Source organism: Excalfactoria chinensis, chromosome Z, assembly GCF_039878825.1.
Source record: "Excalfactoria chinensis isolate bCotChi1 chromosome Z, bCotChi1.hap2, whole genome shotgun sequence".
Taxonomy (NCBI): Eukaryota; Metazoa; Chordata; class Aves; order Galliformes; family Phasianidae; genus Excalfactoria; species Excalfactoria chinensis.
In genome coordinates, this window is record NC_092857.1 from 13,015,637 (window position 1) to 13,032,538 (window position 16,902).

The 16,902-nt window shown below is 44.7% G+C and overlaps 1 protein-coding gene across 2 annotated transcripts in view; it reads left to right on the plus strand.

The window, feature by feature from the left end:
* The first annotated feature begins 694 nt into the window (after window positions 1-694).
* The window catches only part of GHR (growth hormone receptor), a 129,994-nt gene continuing 113,786 nt past the window's right edge, over window positions 695-16,902 (plus strand). The window contains exon 1 of one of the 2 annotated variants that reach the window (XM_072359259.1): window positions 695-831. The gene's annotated coding sequence lies outside the window, so the exon portion shown is untranslated. Of the gene's footprint in view, window positions 832-987; window positions 1,113-16,902 lie in introns of those variants that run through there. The other variant, XM_072359261.1, reaches the window with a different exon arrangement.

Genomic DNA, 16,902 nt, shown 5'->3' on the forward strand with positions numbered 1-16,902 from the left:
GCGCTGTGTGGCCCTTGTCCTCTCTGCGGTATGAAGAGCTGGACGCTGCGCAGCACAGGAAAGCTCCTGCACGGCCTCACAGCTCAGCACATCACCGCCAAGGTCACTTCTGCACACATGGGTAATTCACCAGTGTGATTCCTAAGTAAAATGAACTGTGGGATATACTCATTTGGGGCGATTTCTTTTATAAAAGTGCCGAAAGAGAAAGCGGTCCGACTTCAGGAGGAACCCCAGGAGACACTCTGCCTACAGCTGTCGCCTACCCGAGGGCTGCAGCACGGTGCCGGGCACTCGGCCGCACGAGCACCCAGCAGCACCAGCGCTCTCCTCAGCCCCTCAGCCGCCTCTCCGCCGGTCGCACCGCCGCGACACGAAGCGGGCCCGGCCTCGGGGCAGCGGCAGCGGGCAGCGCGGGGCGCCGAGCCCAGCCCGCGGCCTCGGGGACGCGCTGCAATAGCCCAACTCCTCCCCTAGACGGAGCCGCCGGGCGCAGCGCTCCCCGGCCGGGCGGCGGGCGGCCAGCCGCGCTCCCAGGAATGCGCCGAGCCCCGCCGCCAGCCCCCCGCGCACCGCTCCCGCCCCGCCCGGCTCCCTCCTTCCCTCCCTCCCCCGAGCAGAGGCGGCCGCCGGCCCCTCCCGACAGACATGTTCCCCCGGCGCGTCGCCGGCCCCGCTCCCTCATCTCCTCCTTCCCGCGGCTGACGGCCAGCGAGCTGCCGAGCGGGGCGCGGCGGCCATGGGAGGAGGCGGCGGAGGCGGCGGCCGCTGAGCCCCGCGCCCCGGCGCGCAGGGGCAGCGCGGAGGGGGCTGCTGGCTCCCGCGAGCGAAGTGAGTCGCGGCCCGGCGAGGGCGGAAGGGGGCGGCGGGGGCGGCGGGCGCTCCCTGCCCGCGAGGGGAGGGCGCTGCGGGCGCGGCCGCGGGCGACCCTCACCTCCCCAGAAGTTGCGACCGGCCCGGCCCGCCCGACGCCGCGCCCGCCCCGTGCCCAGCGGCGCCGCCGCAGCTGCCGGGCGGAGGGCGGCCGCTGCCCGAGGCTCCCCGCTGGTGCCGGGGCCGCGCGGCCGCGGCGGGGAGCGCCGGGCAACTTGGGGGAAGTTCTGAGCCGGGCGGTGAGTAGCGGGCGGCGCCTTCGCGCCTCTGCCGGCGGCCAGGTGGCGGCCGCCGCTCTCCGCGCGTGCCGTGCGGCTCGGGTTCCGTCGCCCCTCGGGCTGCGGGCGGCGGCTCGGCCCCGCGGGAGCGACCGGAGCGCGGTGCCGGGCCGCGGTGCGCGTCCTGGGGGTGAAGGGCCGGGGGGAGCGCGGGCGGGCGCCGCGGGGAATGCGCTGTGTGCGGGTGCGGAGCCGGGTCGGGGCGGTGGGTGCTGCGGGCGTCCCGGTGTCCTGCCCCGAGGGTCTGCTCTGAGCAGCTTCTGTGTTTGAGCGGTCCTCTCTCCTCTTTATTTTGTATAATATTTTTTTTCTTATTTTCTCTTTCTTTTGTTTGTTTGTTTGTTTTTGGAAAAAAAGTCCCAACCATTTCGTGCCCAGATATATCTGATCTTGCTTCTTAGTGTGTGGTCCGCTGTAAGTATTGCAAGGGAAAACTTGAAGAGAGTATTTTTAAGGGCAAATGCTGCAGCTCTGCCATAAACACGCAGGAGGCGTTGCTGGAGGCACAGCTGGTGCTTTCTCATAGCAGCATTGTCGCTGCGAGCTCTCGGGGGCGGTGGCAGCCATCAGGTGTGTGGCTGCTCATCCTTTAACAGCGATGCTCAGTTCAGAATGTAGCGCGTTATTAACGGACCGTATTTAGTCGCGGCTCTCGTTCTGTCCTCGTGCCACAACCACAGATGATGCACCCCTGGCTGCATCTCCACTTGTGGTTAAGTCAGATGTAAGAGTGTAGCAGTGAAAAGGCTGTGGCCCCATACTTGAGTTGGATCTCATTTTAGGAATCTATTGAGCCTTTAAGCAATGGGGAAGAACCAAAATTGTTCACCAAGTGGGTAGTAAATGTGAAACTCTCCCAGCTGTGATACACGTTTGGTAGTTTGCACACTTGGTTATTCACACTGGTGCTGAAGATGCATTTGGGAACAGTCAGTGAAGGAGGTTTGGTAAGTTTTGTTTCAAATCTATGTAAAAGATGCTGCTTCAAATATTGAGATTAGGTTGCAGTTGAAATGTTCTGTGGCTCTAAGTGATAAAAATGAGTATTACTGAAAGTTATTCCGGCAGCTTGAAGTGTTTAAATAGGAATGCAGTGCCTTTCATCTCTGCCACATCTCTGTCTGGCGTTACTAGAACTGCTGCTTGCTGTGCTAATTCAGGACGTCAGCGTGCTTTAATAATTATAAGGGATTTACAAACAACACTGCTTGCATGGCTTCCCTGAGGAGTCATCTTAAAAACTGCCCATAAGCAGCAGTGGTACTTTTATTAAATTTATGAAAATAACCACTGAAATTTACTGCGCTGTATTGGGAAGCCATAAGTACCCCCACACATGTTTTGTTGGTGTGTAGGTGCAGCACACATCAGCGCTGTGTGGGTGTGTGAACCTGCAGCCCCACAGCCCAGAGCGCAGCTCCAAGCTGTCTGCCGTGCTAGGTGTGCTGTGGGCATGGGGGCTGTGCTCTGCTCTGTCCTGCTGCCTGGAGCCTGCACTGCTGCCTCCTGTACCCGTGTCCGGCAGGGAAGGCTAAAACAGATCTCTGTCAATCATTCACTTGCTCTGGGTCGGTACTTTTTTTTTCTATGGTCTGGATTGGCTCACTTAGCTTGTATAACTAAAAGGGTCCTTTTCCATGATTGTGTGTAGGTTGTATTTGCTTCTTTCAAAGGAAGTTCCCTTTTGCTTCGGATTTTATTTATTTTTTTTATTTTTTTAATCAAAGTGAGTGTTGATTTTGCTCTGCTGATGGGAGCAGCAGGCTGAATAAGTAACACATTGTGTATCTTATTTGAAATGCCATCTTTTCACAGGCAAAATAAAAGCCAGTAATACTGGCCAGAAAACAAGATAAGCAAAGAAGCTTTGACTTCCTTGTTTTCTAATTGAAACTAAAGAGTTTTGTCAGATGTGACAGCACCTGCACTCAACCAGGTGAAACCATCTCTGTCTTAAGACAGGCATCAAGACAATTTCCAAGCACCACAGATAAATAAAAACAATGTTGTTAACAAGAGAGGAGATGAAAGTGGTGGGGAAAGGCAAGGCAAGGATAACAGCAGTGCAGTAACAGCTCCACACAGGAGTCCCTTGCTGGAAGGTTGGGTTCCTTGGAACAGAGAGCATCGTGCTGGTTCTTTCACCATGTATTGATCCAATGGGAAGATGAGTTTTGTCCCAGCTGAGCTGGGTGGTAATTGCAGAAAGCATGCAGCGCCAGGAAGGCAGCAGAAAGGTGGCGAGGCTGCGCTGCAATAGTGGTAAAGGCAAGAAGCTAACGCAATGAGAGACCAGATTTATGTCAGGACTTGAAGGAACACTGTGTGTTCCTACGGTTTATCACAAGGGAAATCTTTTTCCTGTATACAAATCCTGAGATGAGTTCTTGGTGTGAGATGGGTGTTTATTTTACATACCATTTTAATTCATGGGGGATGTAATGAGGGATGTCTTATCTGGGAGCTGGTTCTTGGTGTGCGAGACATAAACTTTCCTAATAAATTGTAAGGGCTGTTTCCGGACAGACAGTTTGCTTTGTCACATGTGCTGCAGATATGAAATGAAAATACACTTAGGCATGGCATTTTGTTGGATATCTGGTTGGAAAGTCATCACCAAAGTTTTTTGTTATCAAAGTCATGCAACCTTCAGAAGCACTTGACAGTGGAGTGTTTTGCAGTAGAATGGGACTTAATGTCTTATCTAAACAAAGTGGAGTTCTGAGCATTTCAGAGGCCTGGCGTTGTGTAGAAGTGGCTGTGAAAAAGCATCCTTGCCCAGTGCTGTGCTTTGAGCACTGATGATTGCTAATGTGTGAGGTACTTGCCCTGAGATGTGCGACTGCAGATAGGCGGACAGTCCAGGGTAACTTTTAGGTGGAAAGAGGTCCACTTCCTTTGTTATCAGTGTAGTCAGTAAGTAAATGCTTGTAGCAGTAATCAAGCACTCTTCTGTGTGAGTTCTGAGTTTGGCTAGTCATACCTACTGTGATGTAGATATCTGTATCATCTAAAACATGCTCAGCCGTGTGACCCTGTGTTCTTAGGCATGTCAGCTTTCCCAGTATAGTGGTGCACTCTGCAGAATGGCCTTTGTCCCTTTACAGAAGGAATGCGTGGTGTAGGAATGCGGTGGCACGGGCAGAGGACAGAGAACAGGTCTGTATGGAGAGCTCTGGAGATATAGTGAAAAACAGACTCTGCATGGGGAGCATGAATGGGAGGGGGTGGAGCTTTGGTAAATTTAGGATAAAATATCAACCTCTGCACTAAGAAAATAGACACTGCTTATTCTTCTGGTGGGGAAGGAGTTATGCTTTCCTGTCTCAACCTTTCTGTAGTCATACAGAGACGCAGTTAGGGTATGGCAGTGCTAGACCTGTTAAGCCTGCGGATCAAGCAGAGATGACCGTCTAGTATAGAATGTGGGAAATGAAGCTTACAGTGTATGAAGTGAAGATGCTTCACTGGCTTTACACTCATTAAGGCAAATGGTTTCTGTCTCTGATCACTTAAGAAGATTATGCATGAAATCCTAGAGCAGAGACGACACAAGTAGGAACAGTTACTTTGGGGTACCATTTAAACACTGATCAATAATATGGAGATAATTAATATATAGAACTGAAAAGCTGTAAGACCGTTGCGATCTTCAGGCTCTGTTTACAGGTAGTCAGTCCAAACATAAAGTCGTATTTCATATGCTCCACAGGGTGACTTTGTGCAATACAAGTTTGTCAGCAGCTAACACATAACTCTGTGGGTTAGTTGGAAAGCATTAGGTTATTTATTAATAACAGCTTGGTCTCCTTACCATCATGTTGCATCATTCAAGTGCTTAAATTGTACTTGAAGATTTACTGCCTTGGGAGAAAATGAGATTGGTAAGACTTGACCCTTCAGTAGGAGAAAAACAAATCCTGACCTATTGCCAGAGTGTGTTCCAGCACAATGCTAAGGGTTCATCTGTTTGTACACAGGTTATCGTGGCTCTGCAGCCCTATGCAGCCTGACGTATGCACTCAGTACTCCAGCCTCGAATCTGGGGAGGACGAAAGTGTTTTTTATTTTGTCTTATCTGGATGGAAACATCCAATTGCTGTTTCTAGTCTTGAAAATTGGTTCCACCTGTGATAGGCTGGGGGGGGCTAGGGGGGGTTAAGTCCATGTGGACTGGCTCCCTATTCTCATTCATCTCAAAATGCATTGTTGGTAACTTCTAAATAAAAATCATACGGATGTTATTCAATTCTGTGAACAGATGTCTACGTGACTATCCAGGATGCGACAGTTTTGTGTTTTATTCTGTGCTTGACTCAACCTTAGTGATACATTTAGACAACTCCTGTGTAGGGACTGGATGAAGAGGATCTGACTGTAGGGTTTTTAGACTGGGAGAAACACACAGAGAGGACTGACAAATTTTGTCTCAGCTGTCTCAGTTAAATGAGCATGCCTGTCAGCTTTTGCTTCACTTCACAAACTGCATGCCTTATCAGAATTCCCAGCTGTTTTCAAATGTTCAGGTAGCAGCCAGATTTCTTCTGTATTTCATGTTCTTTTTTCCTTTATTTGCCTGTTTCTCACACACACATAGGAATTCTTCAGCAGTACCCTGAGAATGGATTGGTGTATTGGGCTTTCCTTTATCGCATGACTGCAAATATTGTTTGAATCTGCTTCTGAATGCTTGTTAAATTGTGTTTGCTCACAAAGAATGTTGTGAACCTGCTTTATCACTTGTAATTATTTTGAATGATGTCTGGTATACTGTTTTCATCCAGAAGAGCTCAAACTGTCTGCTGTTTTGACTGTTCTAGAGATTGCTTGACACTTTATGTGATGCTGTAAAAGAGATGTGAAGAGATAAAAACACAGGATTCCTTCTAGATCGTGGTCCTTGTCATTGCATTGCACAAGTTGAAGAGGCCTGAGCACGGTGACATATGGAACCAAGCTTTACCAGTAGTGCTCAGAATAAGGAAAGTTTTTTAGGATAAAGATCAAGAGGAAAGCAGTTAGGCAAGTTCATCACTTCTGTCTCCACATTTGATTGCTGATTGTAATCATAGGAGAAGGAATCCATCGGTATCTCTGTAAGAACAAAAGATAGGTCCAAGGAATGCTATGAAAATTGTGCTTATAAAGAAACACTCAATCCTCTGGCTTCTGAAATGACTGCGACAAGATGAACTCGAGCATGGAGCAGCTCTAAGGACTGAGTCAAATGTTAAGTGATCAGTACAGAACAGGGCATGGTCAGGGCTCTGCAGTCCCACACACCAGTCTGAACCTGTGAGCATGCGTAGGTCAAGCATTGTGAATTCCCATTTCCATGGGACTTTAGCCATCTGAGTTGATTCCTGACACTTGTAGGGCATGCTGCAGCTCCATCCTTGCACAGTGAGTTGAGCCACCGTAAGGGCTGATTTGCTGTGTGCTGTGGGAAATGCTGCCTTTTATTCCTGAATTCTTGTGCAGAAGTTCTTGGCTCATCTGCACATGTAACTGAAACACGCACAGCCAAAACTTTCAGACTTGACATGTGCTTGAACCAGTCAGTGAGTGCTAACTGACTCATCCAGGATGCATGGATGGACTCTGTGTGCTTGTGACTGCACTATTACTGCAGCAGGAGTGGGGACAGATTGAGAGATAGAGTTTCACACTGTGTGAGCTCAGGGCAGTGGCACTGGGTCTCGGGATGCTGGTGTTGGCAGCACTGTGCTGGCTGTGTGATGGCGTCACTGCCAGCTCACAGTGCAGGATAGCCTGTGCTGCATGGAGCAGCTGCAGCCCCAAACGAGGAGCAGCCTGGGAGGAGGGCTGTTTTAGTGGGACTATGTGCTGAGCTCCTCTGTTGTCCAGCACCAGGATGCGTTTAGTGCAGCTGGCCACATCAGTTCAGAGCCATTACAAAAAAACATTCTCTTTCTTAAGAAGCAGCCTGTGCCTCCTCACTGCCAGCTCTTAGTTAAAGTATTTTCCTTGGATAGCCACTTTCCTTGACATAATAGATGGCTTTAAGAGAGTGAATGTCTTTGATTCTGCTGGGTTCAGGTACTCTTCTGCAGTGATATATTATGTGCCCACCACAAGGCATGCACAGATGTGTAAGCACAGTACTGCTTGATTGCTCTTAAGGCTTTGGCTGACTGTAGGTGTGCCACTCAGTGACATTAAGGAAAGTGGCATTTACCTGTTTAAGTGATGCAAGAAACCTGCATAGCTTGTGTCGTAGCAGAGAGGACAGCAGTATATATCTGAGGAACTTTTGTACACCACTGATGTTTCAGGCTTAGTATGTGTAACTGTAAGCCGTGTCTGTCATATGGATGTACAAGGGAGGTAAGAGATGCATTCTGTGCTTGTGTCTTTGAATCAACTTATGACATAGGTGAATGCATATAGTGGCATTATGGGAGAGGTAATGTCGATGATTGTTGAGCCTGTGCATTTATTGTAGCCCCTTGTATTGCTTTTTTTTATGTGATAAATTAACATTTTACTAAAGGATCAATAATATTTGTGAAAATAATCCCCAGTCCCTTTTACTCTGTTCTTATACTCCTGCATACTGAGGGCTTTGTCTGTAAGAGCCCTAGGAAGCTTTATGGTTCCAATAAAAATAAAAAGTTCATCCATTGGGAAGAAAGAATGCACGACTTTCGTTAAACTTCCCCTTTAACACTGAACAACAGAACAAGAACCTTTGTACAGAAGCTTCTATAGTCAGATTATTTTGTATACAAAGGGATGAATTTTGGATATAATTCACATCGTGAAGAATTTTGGCCTATCGTTTGAATGTTATTTCAGGCCTAAGGAACATGAGTGCCTATTTAACCAGAAGAGATCTCGGAGTAGAAGATGGAAGAAGTTTTCCACAGTAGGTGAACAAGTCTTGCATGTGTTTTAGTTTATGAAAACATACAGAAAATGAGAAGCAGTTGTATGGGGTGAAGGTTCAAAAGACAAGTGCTGCATATAAGCATGTGGATTCTTTCTGAAACGAGTGAAAATGTTTAAGAGGAAAGATCAGGACGTGGAAACTTGAGTAATTGTTGGATGGTGCTGGAAGGACTGAAGTTACAGAGCCTGTGCTCTTTTGTCATATTGCCTTAAGGTGCCTTAAGGTGATGGCATATGACCAGTAATCAGAAAGGCATGTTTAAGACCATATGTAGCAATTTGTTGAAGAGTATTTGAGATGTCTCAAAACAACAAAAAAGTAAATCACGTCAAGATTGTCTAAAAGCTTGAATGTAATTTGAATTACACCCAGAAGTGTATTTTCATTATGATGTTTTCCTATTACAAAGATTATTTCACTTTCCTGGTAGATCTGTGGGACAAGTAAAATGTTTGTTTTGCCAGAGGCTTGCACTGCTGTGCTTTCCAGTTGTCATATTGGTTGCTGTGTTTTGCAGCATCGTAATGAAACACAAGGAACTGAAAAATGGTGTTTTTTGCATTAAACAAGTGGTGTCTGTCACCAACTCGCTTTATATGTTAGCAGTTGGTACTGTTTGTTTATATTGCAATTTTCGTTTTATTTCCTTAGATGTCAATAAAAACGAATGACTGCCATTGCTTGTTTTTAAGACTGAAACAGATATCTCTCACCAGTTAGTTATTACTGTATGGCTTTTCTTTCAACTGAATTTAGAATGCTCTTGCCAAGGAGCCCTGTCTGTTAAGAGCCTATGAGGTAATGCTGTTCAGATGAAGCAGAAGTGCACCCTTACAGGCAAAACCAACCCCTATGTCTCAAACATCTGCATTGACCAGGTGTCTTGAAATTCACCATGAGAAGTACTTGCATTCCCATTCACACATCCTTGGCTTTGGCTTCTGGATCTGTAAGTCAGCCAGCCTTCTGTTCCTGTTTTTTTTTTTTACTTGCTCCATAAGGAGTGGCCAGGCTCCTTTGCCCCTGGAGCCAGAGACCACGACCTTTGGTCACCTGATAATGAGTGCTGAATGTGCTTAAACAGGTAATTTTGAAATTTAATTTAGAGCCCTTAATCTAGCAGGGATAAATAAAGGTCTTATAAATTTCTTATATTTATAATACAGTATATACATACTTTTTGTTGTCAATTTTCATAGGTTCTGTAGGTTGAAAGCCTGCATAACCTGCTAAGGTAAAATTCATTTTTGCCCACTGAGTGTTCTGCTGCTGAAAAACTGCCATCAGCTGACCTGACAGGGAGGAAAAAGAGCAGCATGCTGTGAGGGGAGGAAGAGACGTGCTCAAATTCTGCCATGTCAGTGTCAGTATTGACCGTGAGGAGGTAGACAGATTACTTGCAGAGGCTTCCATTGGTAATTTTATCTTCTGATTGTTTTTAAGCAGTCATATTAAGTAACTGACAAAGGCAAATACCAGAATGGTGATCTCCAGTTTATTGAACAGCAAGTCCAATTTTAACAGAACTGCCCATAAAAAAGAAAAACGCATCCAGGTCATTGAACTGTGCATCTTCTTATTGTATACAATCCACACCAAGCAGCATGTTTGGTTATATTTAGTGTACAAAGCTAAGTCACTTCCTTTGGTTTATTCTAGCTCATCTGACTTTAAGGATTGGGTATGATTTTTCTGAATTGCATGATATAGAATGTGTGGAAGACCAGGAGGAAGCTCCTTCAGAGGACAAATATGTGATCTCTAGTTCATGTCATGCAGTTGTGTTTTGGATGGATGGCTCCGGAGGGCAGGGACAAAATGCTGTGTTCAGGATTTTGCTTAACGTTTCAGTGGATTGGCATTTTCTAAATATTAGATACTCTGATTACTCTGTATCTTAACAATACAAATAGGTACTTTTAAAAAACATTATTAAAATTCCGGGACAGAAGCTGTGCAGTTGTTTGCAAGCTGTGGCTTGTGGAGTGATTCCAGACAGTACACAGAGAAGCCAGTTCTGGGAAAGTGCTGAGCTGTGCACAGCAGAAGGAAGAGGCAGCCGTGGCTTCAATTGCCCATTCAGCACAACACAAGCATAGCTGCCTTGTGCTCCTTTCCTACTACTCTCTCTGCCCAGCTTGCTGGGCGAAATTGAAGTCTGTCTTAGAGTACATGCAAATGTATATGATTTCAGTAGCTGGTACCTTGTGATGCCGGTATGGGAGAAGCAGCAGATGATATAGCCCATGTGTTAAGGGACCCAGAGAGAGTAAAGCTGCAGAAGGTCGTATAGGTGTGGTGCTGATGGAGGTGGAAACTAACTTAGAGAGAACAGCAGGAAGCCAGAACAAGCAACTGTATTCATTACGGCAATTACTTGACAGAATTAAGGCGTCTTCTGAGGAAAGATGAATGTTAGGCATTTTGCTCTGTTTGTGCAGTTTGTAGCACAGCTGGCCAGCAACCATTTGTAGGTGCTGTAATAACACAAGAAATTAATAACAGAGGTATTCAGACGTTTGAAAAGCAACAGCAAAAAAGAAAAAAAAAAAGAAAAAAAGCACCAAAAGCACACTGAGTCATAATGGTTCTTCCAGGCTTGCATTGATTCAAGTTGCATAAGCTGTTTGGGATACATCAAGAGACTGAGATGTGAAGAGTAGAAAGCACTTCTATCACAATTGATCAAGGATGGAGTGTGTGTACTTCCGAGTGAACAGCACAGACATTTTTTTCATGCTCTACATTATAAATGGTTTCTTTTTGGCAGCTTTGGCTTTGGTCCTTGGCTATTGACATCCACTATTATTACCATACAACCTTAGCAGAGTGCTCCAGTTAGTACAGAAGAGGACTAATGCCTTTTATTACACTGTTTTGACACTAAAAATATTAGAAAATAAGCAGAATTGCTCATGTTCGTTTGACTTTATCTTCAAAACTAGTTGTATCTGTTAAGTGAAGGATAGTGGTCTCAAAACTGTCCTGAAACTCCTTTCTGAATAGCAAAGCACCTTACTGAGTTAAAGGTAGGGAAATTTCTGCAGATAACCATTACAAACTTCGGTGTGTTTTATATGGTGATAGTATTTCTGGCCATTATTTGTCTAAAAGATCTCTCCATGGATGTTTAATGTTGGTTGCTCTTCTTTCCCTCATTACCAGCAAGGGACTGAATAGAAGAGTCACGTTAATTGTGGTAAATTTAAGAAAACATTGAAAAAAGTGAAAACAAACAAACAAACAACATGAAGACCATTAGAATAATTATCACAGGCCAGAAGGACCCACAACGGTGCTGTTTGATCTTCAGTTATGAGTACAGTCAGGCACTGAGAGGTTGTGAAGAAAATTCAAAACAATTTTTGCCAAGATTGCTCATTGGAATCACTTGTTGCCAGATGCTGATTGTGATCAAGAGAGAACAGCAGCTACCACTGAAGGAATGTATTTTCTAAAATTACTGAAAGTCAGTACCAGTCCAGTTGTTCTAGGAGTCGGTTAATACTTTGCAGACTACTGTACAGTTTGGTGATGAGTCAGCAGACAGAAAAGATGCTTATGAATAAGGTGTTTCTCATCTATCCTGTTAGCTATGAGAATCCATACACTGTGTTTTATTGGGGGATTTAATGTAACTGTGAAGAAAGGGCTGTGGAATAGACTGTAGGATTACAGTGAAAGCTTTGGTCTGCATTTCCTGAGCAGTAGCTCCTGGAAGCAATATGCTTCTTGTGGCTAGGAACATAGCCATGTTCCTGGCCATGCATGTATAGGAGGCTCAGCAGCAAGCTCAGAAAGACCTCTGCCTTTCAGAGCACTGTGTTCATAGTGTTGGTTTCCAAATCATGGCAGAACCACTGCAGCAGTTTTGTTGTTTTTTGTTTCGTTTCTCTAGAACAAGAGATTGTTTGATAAGTCTTTCATTGTTGCTTTGAATGTGTTAAGCTCTCGGTTTAGTGCAGACTTGTGTTTTTAATAAGCCAGGTTCTTCTTGTATTTCAAGGATAATGCACGCAACCCAAGATTCCACGGAGTCTATAAACATACTGTTCCTTTTGTTCAAACCATTCTCTGTCAGAAAGGTTTACATGAGTTAAGGATGCATGGCAAGGTATGGAGTCAGACTGTTAAAGTTTGTTAATAAAGAAGTGAAATTTTAACACCATACAGAGAAAATATGTTTGTTTCAATGGTAGGTGCAACTAAGAGGAATCTAGCATCCTTTCTGAAGCCTGGTTTGTTTATTACTGTATGACCCAGTTGGCAGCAAGCCTGTCTTGTGAGGCTCAGAACAGTAATATCATTCACAGCTACTTTGGTCAGTAATTGAAGTATGCTGACAGTATTATTTGGGACAGATAAGTATTGGATAACCTAGTGCTGCCAAGTTGCATGATAAAAAGAAATTTTTTCTCCATCATAAACCTTTCCTACATTGTTCATCAGTAAGTTGAACTTTAGTAACTCTGCTTCTGGTAATATTTAAGGGAAGGTTTCTAGTCAGGGGTGTCAGTAGACATGTCCTGTTGCTTACTAAACAAATCTACATTTTCCACGGTACACTAGATCTCTAGCCACTTGCTCAAACTCCAGCACACTATCCAAAAATTCAGATTATGATATCAAGTTTTTTATTAAACAGTGATTTTTATAAATCCAGAAAAAATGAAACTGAGTGTTGCTAGCAGATACCTGCATATAAAAATAATTTATATCTGTGATCTCTGCCAGATGGTGATTTATCTGCACGAAACAATCATTTGTTCACCACTCACAGAAAGGCTAGAATTATCTCTTTGGCAAAGAGAGCAACCTGGCAGGCCCTAAGTGCAGACTGGTGTTTTTGTGGGGAATTACCCACAGGGCCTTGGAGATGCTGGTTCTTCCTCTGCAAAATTAATATAAGCATTTGGTATGGTTGTTCTGTCCTCTTTCTTTTCCTGTTTAAGTTTCTCCATCGTTTGAACTCTCCCTGAGAAGAAGATTGGCATAGGTTCTCTTATTTTTCAAATTAGTCAAGTCAGCTATGCATAAAGGAGCTAGAGCAAATGCATTCCATATCCATTGTTAAGTGTTTTATTTTCCAAACTAAAAACTGAATACTTTCAGCTCACATGTCATTATATGCCTGTCATTCCTAATTACTTTCTGGCACGTTCTGGGGCATTCTGTAGACAGGAAAATATATTCTTTTTTTTTTTTTTTTTTTTTTTTTTTTTTTGAACACACAGCTGAAATGCTTTCATAATTGCAGACTAAAAAAAAAAAAGTATTCTGTGGGCTCTGTGAGGTGGAAAACTATTGGAGAAATAAGCACAAATGTATTATTTTGTTCCTTGCTTTGTCTCTTATTATCAGTAGCCACTTTGTTTTGAAAGAATGAGACTGTTAAATTTCATAACTGGCAATTAGTCATCAAGCATATTTGGTTGTTTTCAGAGCCTTTTTTCACAGAATCATAGAATTGCAGGGATTGGAAGGGACTTCAAGAGTCCATCGTATAACTTCCCTCCTAAAGCACTTGCTCTACAGGTCTTGAATATCTCCATAGAAAGAGACTCCTCAGCCTCCCTGGGCAACCTGTTCCAGTGCTCCGTCACCCTTACCTTAAAGAAGTTCTTCAACCTGTTCACATGTTCTATACACGACTGAGAAGAGCCTGACCTCATCCAATTGCCTCCCACCTCCATTTAGGTATTTATAAACCTTAATCAGATCCCCTGAGTCTTCTCTTCACCAGGCTGAGCAGAGCCAGGTTACTCAGTCTTTATTTGTACGGGATTAGTTCCAGGCCTGTAATCATTGTGGCCCTCCTCTGGACTCTTAGGAGATCCCTACTGTTTTTGAACTGGGGAACCAAGAACTGGACACAGTATTCTAAATGTGGCCTCATGTGGCAGAGCAGAGTGTGAGGATCACTTCCGTTGAGCTACTGACCACTCTTTTTTATGCACCCCAGGATACATACATACAGTGTGCCCTTCTTGGCCGTAAAGGCACACTGCTGGCTCATGGCCAACCTGTTATCCACCAGAGCTCCCGGGTTCTCTGCAGAGCTCCTTCCTGCAGGTCATCCCCTAACCTGTACTGATGCACGGTGGTTTATTCCTCCACAGGTGGAATGCTGTACACTTACTCTTGTTAAACCTCACCAGGTTCCTCCCTGCCCAACTCTCCAGTTTATCCAGATCTTGTTGAATGGCAGTGTAGCTGTTAAGGTTGCAGCACTTTCCCAGCAGGTATTTTTTATACTGTCGCTTGCTCTATGAAAGGAAAATGTGATCTTCACATTCCATTTATAAAAACACAAATTCTTAAATGTGTGTGTACGCAGGAGCTGATTAACAGTTTTGACTCTTGATTTACAGTCAGCAAGCTATAGTAACTCTCCTGAAGCTAGTGGTAAATAGAAAGAATCTACATCAGTGAAAAATGCAGTTTCCCAACGGGACTTCTCTTTGCTTCATGTGATTTTTTTTCTCTTTCTTGTCTGTCAGCTGATAACTAGACTGCTCAGATGATTTCCTGCAGATTATTAATTCTCAAGAGAGTTGTAGTTTCTGCATCTGAACCTCTCTTCACAGTCACCAATTAAGACAGACACAGCTTTGTTGAGTTTCATTCTACTCAGAGAAGTTTCAGAAATGAAATACAAAGACTGGGGCACAAGCAGAGGCAGCAAGGTGTGCTACTGCTCAGTGTCAGAGCTGTTCTACTTGAGAATGCCATCTCCTGCCTGGTCAAGCCAAGCTAAGCCAAGCCAAGTCTGTTATAGCCTTGGGAAATGTGGCTGTGCTCCTTCATACACAGGTTCCTTGTTCCCACCCTTTGCCAGAGTCTGAATGTAAGATGAATCAATTTGCATTTTGAACAAACTCATGCGATGAAATAGAGGGACAACAATCACAAACTGTTTCATCCTGACTGTTAAGCTAATGGTTTGTCCCTCAACTTTCTGTTATCGGCAGGTGTTGGGAATCTGTGGTGGTGGTCTACCTCATCATCAGGAGGAGCTGGTCAGCTCATTTTGATCAGGCATGAAGCTATTTCAGAAGGTGCCACCAGTCTTGCTGCATGGCCAAGGTTTGAGGCAGCTTGAAACATTCTGTGATTTGGGGCCATGTGCCCTGGTCAAAAGGGGATGCTGCAGTCTACATCCTTAACAGCTGCTGTAGGAACCTGCAAGGTTGCCAATCTCATACCCACAGCCATTTGGTGACCCAAAGGCTTGTGTTTCCACAAGCTCTACAAGTAGTGCGTTGCCATCAGAGACTAATTTTAGTCAAGCAGGGATGGAAAGATAACAGCAGCAATTAGGAAATAAGACCCAGTGCTGCCTGGTGTGTTTGAGTAGTGTTATAAGCTTGTTATTTTTGTGTTTTGATGTCTGTTCAAAATTAGGAGATCAAGGTTTCTATTTAATCCTGAATATTGTTACATATCTCCAGAATTTTAGCACTACAGTGGTTTGCATTCCCATGAATACAAAAAAGTAGCTGAACTACACTCAAGAGTGAAGGTCACTTCCAGTTAGTTTTTAAAATATAAATAGGTTTGGTTCCTTCTGTGATTGTAACTTGCCAGAGACAACTTAGTTCACAGGAGAAAGGATATTGCAAGTATCTTTTGCATGTCCTGTGCTTTGGAGGCTTCTATAGATAAATCAACCAAAAGAGGAAAATCCAGGAGGTCATATTCTCCCTAGTAAGCAACACAGGCAGGCTAGTAACAGTGGGTAAGGGGGACACTAAGGTATTCAACAACTTTTTAGCCTTGGTCTTCACTGGCAACTTCTCTAGACACAGCCTTTGAGCTGATGGTTCAGAAGGTGAGAAGTAGGAGAGTGATGCCCCTCCTGCGTGTTGTGAAGTTCATGTTCTCAACCATTTGAGAAGCCTGAATGTCCATAAGTCTATGGGTTCTGTATGGGAACTGCTAGGTCATGGCCTGAACCAGCGATTGAGTACCAAGAGAGAAGGTGAGGCTAACCTAGGGAGTACAGCTGCAAGCAGTGCACCTGTGTGACTGGAAGGCATGGACATCAAGTCCACCCATCCTCACCCTCATTTTAAGGGTGAGCAGCATCTTTATTAGAAGATCTTGCCCTTCTTGAGACTCCATCAGTCTTCAGAAAGGCTAAGCTGCTTTTTCCTGTATTCCTTTCAAAACCAAATTTTGATAAATCGCTTTACAGGTGTGCTGCTATCCTAGTAGAAGGCACTATCATACCTTCCATTGTCATACGTGTCCCAGTAAAATGCATCCCAGAGTCCTGAGGGGTCTGCTACATAGTTGCCAAGCCATTCTTGATGATACTTGAAAAGTTGTGGTGAGGTGAAGTCCCTGGAGACTGGAAAAGAAAGCAATCTAGTGCCCATTTTTGTGAAAGGCAGAAAGGATGACCCAGGGAATGACTGACCTGTTGGTCTCACTGACTGTGGGGGAAAATCATGGTGCAAATCCTCCTGGAATGTATGCTAAGCCATACAGAAGAGGGAAGTGATAAGGAATAACCAGCATACCTTCAGCAAGGACAGATCCGCCTGACCAACCTTGTCACTTTTTATGATGGTGTAACTGCAGTAGTAGGCAAGGGGAGAACCTCTAATGTCATCTGCTTGGATTTCAGTAAGGTCTTTGATATAGCATCCTTCTCTCTAAATTGGAAAGGTATGGATTTTATGAGTGGACTGTTCAGTGGAGAAGGAACTGATTACAAGATCATACACAGAGAGTAGTGGTCAGTGACTCAGTGTCTGGATAGGGATCAGTGATGAGTGGTGTCCTTCAGGGGTCAGTACTGGAACTGGTGCTCTTTAACATCAGTGCCATTGA